This window comes from Poromitra crassiceps, assembly GCF_964638095.1.
Source record: "Poromitra crassiceps genome assembly, chromosome: 12".
NCBI classification, from domain to species: Eukaryota; Metazoa; Chordata; class Actinopteri; order Beryciformes; family Melamphaidae; genus Poromitra; species Poromitra crassiceps.
In genome coordinates this window covers 6434763-6441923 of record NC_139632.1, presented here as the reverse complement: position 1 = coordinate 6441923, position 7161 = coordinate 6434763, and positions in this window count along the sequence as shown.

The following is a 7161-nucleotide window of genomic DNA, read 5'->3' as shown; positions in this document are numbered from 1 at the left end:
AGATTTACAACTAGGCACACAGGCCATTGGATACTGGTGTGATTGCCACATGTGCTGTTGCAGAAGAGAAGTTGGGAAGTGACATAATGGAAATGAGGGAATGCTGTATAGATGCTGGTGCTGTTTCAACTATAGATGAAAATCACTCCATGAGTGGAAATAGAAGCACTCCAAAAATGTAAATGCAACACTTTGCTCGGATTTAAAAAAATAATTATTCAAACATTTGACTCTCTGAAAGCAGAAAAGGATGCTGTTCAGAGTGCATGTTCAGACACCTGAGCAGTGTATATATTCTAACTTGTATGTGAGACAGTCTGGTGAAAGGGGTACTGTAGGCAACCGTGAAATACAGTAGCACAAATCAAGATAAAAGGTTCTAAAGGAAAATTCACTCCCCCCCCCCCCTATTACGCAAGTTTAGATGTTGATTGAAGAACACACTCAATATAACAAACAACAATTTTAAGATCACTATAATTTGCTAGCAAACTAAGCTTGTTCACCAGCTTTCACGGCGGTTTTAACTGAATGTTGCTTTTAGGAGTATATGAACATACAAATAAGCATATCTTCTTGGACTATTTTCAGATTTCCAATGTGCGACACAACATCTTATCTTACAATCTGCACTTTCATAATCTGTACAAAACTGTTACCAAACACACCAGTGCCTGTGACATAACTACACAGAGCTTTCTCGTTGTCTGTCATTTTGACAGACAGGGTCATAAGAATGTGGTCGTAATCTATGATTACCTGAATACCTGTGTTCAAATGACAGATGGCCTTCAGATTTTTGTCGTACATTTTTTTTCTGTCAATGACAGAAAATATTCTGGGGCCCGTTTCTGGCCTACCTTGACAAGGCTAGGGGCGACGGGGAGACTCGCCTGGCTGGTTTTTCATGGACCCCTTGCGTGGGATGCTATGTACAATATCTCTTGCAAGCACATAAGCACCTCACGCAGCTGCTAGCACCACGTTGTCATGTAATATATACTATTATGTAATAATGCCTTTTTTTTCTTTTTCTCCTTTTCCTGTGTCTGCCACTGTTCCATTTTGTTCTTTGTATTCTGAGAAACACTGAAAAGAAAAGACAGAAAATACTGTGCTAACGTGACCGTTACCTCAGATCAACTGCTTGGGCACATGTTTCTATTCCAGGATGTGGTCACAATTATGTTCCTGGTTCTGGTGATGAGTAAAAAGTGTGTGTGTGTGTGTGTGTGTGTGTGTGTGTGTGTGTGTGTGTGTGTGTGTGTGTGTGTGTGTGTGTGTGTGTGTGTGTGTGTGTGTGTGTGTGTGTGTGTGTGTGTGTGTGTGTGTGTGTGTGTGTGTGTGTGTGTGTGTGTGTGTGTGTGTGTGTGTGTGTGTGTGTGTGTGTGTGTGTGTGTGCTGGGGCCCGTGGGCCAAATTTGACCCATGCTCCGTTTGTTTTGGCCCGCCATGGATTTGACAAAAATAATAATAATAATAATAATAATAATCCATTGAATTGACTCAATATACAGCAAAAATGAGGCCTTTTCTACTAATTATAGGCTGCCTGCTTCATTCCATAAATCTAGTGTAAAAAAGAAAAAGAGGTTGATTTCGTGTACACACGCAGTTCAGCCTCATTATAATACAGATGACAGTGTAGAAGAGGATATAGCTTGTGCAAATATCAGCATCAGCTTTCTTTTTTAACACTGCAGTGATTATCTAAATTCCTGACAACCACCACCCACCCCCTAAAGGGACAGCTCACACTAAAATTCAAAATACATATTTTCCCTCTCACCTGTAGTGCTATTTATCCATCTATATCGTTTTGTGTTAGTTGCCTGAGTTTTGGAGATATCGGTAGTAGAGATGGCTGCCTTCTCTCCAATACAATGGAACTGGATGGCACTCGGCTTGTGGTGCACACAAAAAATACATTTTAAGAACTCAACAGCAATGTCTCTTTCCAGAAATCATGACCCAGTTACTCAAGATAATGCACAGACTTTGTTGTGAGCCGTTTCATGCAGGAACTATTTTCCTTTGTAGGAACTAGCTAGCAGCTAGCAGGTGTGTAGTTTGCTCAAAAGAAAATAGTTCCTACATGAAACTGCTCATAACAAGGTCTGTGGATTATCTTGATCTAATCGGGTCATGATTTCTGGAAAGAGACATTGCTGTTGAGTTTATCAAATGTATTTATTTGGCACGTTGAGCAGCACAAGCCGAGCGCCATCCAGTTCCATTGTATTGGAGAGAAGCCAGAAACTCTGCGGCCGATAACTCCAAAACTCAGGCAAATAACACAAAACGATATAGATGGATAAATAGCACTGCAGGTGAGAGGGAAAATATGTATTTTGGATTTTAGGGTGAGCTGTCCCTTTAAAGCATACCACCACGCCCAGACAGCAGCACTAACCTGCGCCGGACCTACATACCTAAAAGATTCATAGTGACCCTGTCAGGAGGCGTCTGTGCAGCATCACTGAACATATCTCCGACTGAAAGAATGAAGGAGGAGCTAAACAACCTGAACATGACTCAGCACGATGAAGGATGTGTGTTGCATGTGTGTGATGTGTGTTGCAACAAATTAATATGCAAATGAGTGTAGAGTGCTTTAGATTCAGTAGATCATCATATCATAAAGGAGACCAGAAAAATGCATAAGCTATAAGCCCGGTTGAGGAGCTATTTCCTGATTCATTTTGGGTGTGTTATTTTAGGTGTGTGTCCATCACCTCTGCCCCCCCCCCCCCCCCCCCCCCACCCCCTGCCCCCCCAGGACTAGGGCTGAGACTTAACAGGCTATTACAGGCATTAATTAGGTTTAGCCTAATCATTAGCTTTCTACTCTTTTGTTCTTAGGCAACTTAGGCGACTGTCATAGGCTAAAACAGAGCTCATAGTATATGTACTGTAAAGCATCTGAGTTTTTAGAAAAGTGCTCTATAAATTAAATTTATTATTATTATTATTATTATTATTATTATTATTATTATTATTATTATTATTATTATTATTATAGGTTATAATAATTATTATAGATTTATAACTAGGCACACAGGCCATTGGATACTGGTGTGATTGCCACATGTGCTGTTGCAGAAGAGAAGTTGGGAAGTGACATAATGGAAATGAGGGAATGCTGTATAGATGCTGGTCGTGCTGTTTTAACTATAGATGAAAATCACTCCATGAGTGGAAATAGAAGCACTCCAAAAACGTAAATGCAACACTTTGCTCGGATTAAAAAAAAAGAATTATTCAAACATTTGACTCTCTGAAAGCAGAAAAGGATGCTGTTCAGAGTGCATGTTCAGACACCTGAGCAGTGTATATATTCTAACTTGTATGTGAGACAGTCTGGTTACGCAAGTTTAGATGTTGATTGAAGAACACACTCAATATAACAAACAACAATTTTAAGATCACTATCATTTGCTAGCAAACTAAGCTTGTTCACCAGCTTTCACTGCGGTTTTAACTGAATGTTGCTTTTAGGAGTATATGAACATACAAATAAGCATATCTTCTTGGACTATTTTCAGATTTCCAATGTGCGACACAACATCTTATCTTACAATCTGCACTTTCATAATCTGTACAAAACTGTTACCAAACACACCAGTGCCTGTGACATAACTACACAGAGCTTTCTCGTTGTCTGTCATTTTGACAGACAGGGTCATAAGAATGTGGTCATAATCTATGATTACCTGAATACCTGTGTTCAAATGACAGATGGCCTTCAGATTTTTGTCGTACATTTTTTTTCTGTCAATGACAGAAAATATTCTGGGGCCCGTTTCTGGCCTACCTTGACAAGGCTAGGGGCGACGGGGAGACTCGCCTGGCTGGTTTTTCATGGACCCCTTGCGTGGGATCCTATGTACAATATCTCTTGCAAGCACATAAGCACCTCACGCAGCTGCTAGCACCACGTTGTCATGTAATATATACTATTATGTAATAATGCCTTTTTTTTCTTTTTCTCCTTTTCCTGTGTCTGGGACTGTTCCATTTTGTTCTTTGTATTCTGAGAAACACTGAAAAGAAAAGACAGAAAATACTGTGCTAACGTGACCGTTACCTCAGATCAACTGGTTGGGTACATGTTTCTATTCCAGGATGTGGTCACAATTATGTTCCTGGTTCTGGTGATGAGTAAAAAGTGTGTGTGTGTGTGTGTGTGTGTGTGTGTGTGTGTGTGTGTGTGTGTGTGTGTGTGTGTGTGTGTGTGTGTGTGTGTGTGTGTTTGTGTGTGTGTGTGTGTGTGTGTGTGTGTGTGTGTGTGTGTGTGTGTGTGTGTGTTTGTGTGTGTGTGTGTGTGTGTGTGTGTGTGTGTGTGTCTGCGTGTGTGTGTGCGTGTGCGTGCTGGGGCCCGTGGGCCAAATTGGACCCATGCTCTGTTTGTTTTGGCCTGCCATGGATTTGACAACAAAAAAAATAAAAATAATAATAATAATAAATCCGCAGCCTCTGTCAGGCTGTGGCAGGATAAATTGTAAAGCTAGTGTGATGATCATACTTATACCATAATGAAACTAGAAGACCTAAATCCATTCGTACCAATGGTACCAACCATGAACCCAGTAAGAGAGAGTTTGTGTGTGTGTGTGTGTGTGTGTGTGTCTGTGTGTGTGTGAGTACACGTGCGCGCGCGTGTGTTTAGTTTAAGACAGTGGGAAGATCTTATGGCCTTTGTACAGTGGTACGCCGCAGTGGTATGCGTTATTTTTTTATGGTGAATGGGGAATTTGTATGTGTAGCCTACTGGTTTTGACTCATTGACTGTAAATGAAATGGGAACAGGTCCTTGTGCAGTAAGTTCACGTGAGACGGCACGAGATGGAGGGGGTTTTCCAGAGCCGCAGCCCCGCCTGCTATTGGTCCGTGATTGGCAAGCTGCACAATCAACTGGACAGGCGACCTGTCAATCACCCCCAAAACATAGTCATTTCTATTGTCTATTTTACTCTAAATGGGCGAGTTATATAAAAAAGATCGCCCCCCGATCGCCCAACGACAGAACTTCCGGGTCCTGCCTCAAGTGGCCTTTCGAGGAACTACAGCTTTAGGATCACTTCCTCTATGAAACCCCCGAGCTAGCCCACTGTTTTGACCACACTATGGGTGCCACGGTGATGTTGTTGCTGATGTGGGTGTTTTCCTAACTTTTCCTCTGGGACAGGCATCTTGAAAAGCATCTCTCACACCTCATAACAAGATGGTGCTGTTTTTTTTTATGCTGGCAATCTTCTGTGTTTAGGCTAGTTACTACCTATCCGCCCACCACACTACTCAGCCTATAAACCATACACTGAAGGGATGGTGGTAACATTACATTGGATCCCACTTTGTCATTTGTTAATTTGTGCGCGTAATGTCTTCTCTCTGTGACCCACCTTTGGGAGCCCAGCAGCCATAGTGTGGAAAAACTCCTCCCTAAGCAACCCATGAGTCAGGCTGCGTCAGCTGGCTGCTCTCCATCAGTTGCGATCAGCAGCATGTGTCTGTCTGAGGCTCCTGGTGCCGTGGTGCTGAGGAGAGAGATGGGCTGAGTGAGTGCCATGATGGGATCCTCATTTTCCTCAATGACAAGAAGTGTCCTCTGCTGCGGCTGCAGCAGCTACCAGCCGTGTCTGCACACTGTCATGTTGAACAGAGAAGGCACAGCAGAACCTAAGACTCACTCAAACTCAATAGACCCTTTTCACGGGGGCCATTTTGTGTCAAAAAATGTAGAATAAACACAGGTGCAAGCAAAACACTAATGAGGGTTTCCAGGGTATTCCAATCATGGAAGTTTGAAACCCTCATTTAGTGTTTTGCTTTCACCTGGGTTTACCCTGCCTTTTCGACACAAAATGGCCCCCGTGAGAAGGGTCTATTAAGATGATATGGGGTTTGCACTCTGTACTTTATAAATTCAAGCCATTATTATTATTACACTAGTAGCTATTGGTTTTGATATTTACATTTCATAAGAACACATAGTTGTTTGGCATAATCAGTTAGAAAGGGTAGATACCATGATGCCTCCTTGCTGATGGCATGTGTTAGGTGAGTTGGTTTCCAGGCTTGTCTCCATGGAGGAGGGACATTTGGCCTAGAGAGAGTACAGGTACACACACAAACACAAACCAGCACACAAAAGAGTCAGCACTTAGAGGTGAAATGCGATGCAGGTGTCCATTGCTGGCAACCAGCCATTCATTCTCATGACCATGAAGCAGCAATAAATATTTACTCCCTTGTAAAGAATGTCACCCTGACACTGGTGGGATGACAATATGTTCTGGGCTGGTGATAATACCTGCACAATATCTGTTCTAAGGAGATTATACTCTGTGTTGATCAACCTCGTGTGTGTGTTGGCTTTGATTGTTGTCACTATGGTTCTCAACACAATGGACAATGATGTGCCTTTTTGAGGCTTTGGTTAAACGCTATTGTGCTGCTGAAACAAAATGACGCTGGTAGTCAGGCTTTCGCAAAACACCTGCACACACTGATGAATGCCCATATACAATACATATATTGGCCATTTACACCTGGCGTTAACATGCGTTTTCTGCCATCAGATTGTATTTTATCACTTCGGCCTGATTCCATTTACACCTGGCGTTAACATGCATTTTCTGCAATCTGATTTCAATCAGATTGCAGAAATGGTTGTCCTCTCAATCCACTTAAAGTTGCTGTATCCAGATTGAGAGGACACATTGCATTTACACTTGTGTTCAATGTGTACACAATGGATCCCTGACCACCTCCGGAGGTGGTTTTTGGCCGATCAGATTGCAATCCTTCTTCATTGCGTTTTGGGGGTGTTTACACCTGGCATTTCAAGTGGTAAAACACAATCTGATTGCAATCTGATCACAGAAAACGCATGTTAACACCAGGTGTAAATGGCCTGATAGACATGTCAGTGCAAGTTCTATAGTGTTCAAGATTCAAGATTCAAGATTTTTTTATTGTCACTCCATGGTACAAGTACCACGTGTGAAATTCTTGTGCAGTGGACTCCGTTTACGACATAGTACAAATAGGCAACAGCAATAAGTAATAGGCAATAAGAAATAGGCATCAATAAGCAATAAGACAGCAATAAGGCAATAAGAAATAGGCATCTTATAAGCAATAAGACAAGTCGGTGGC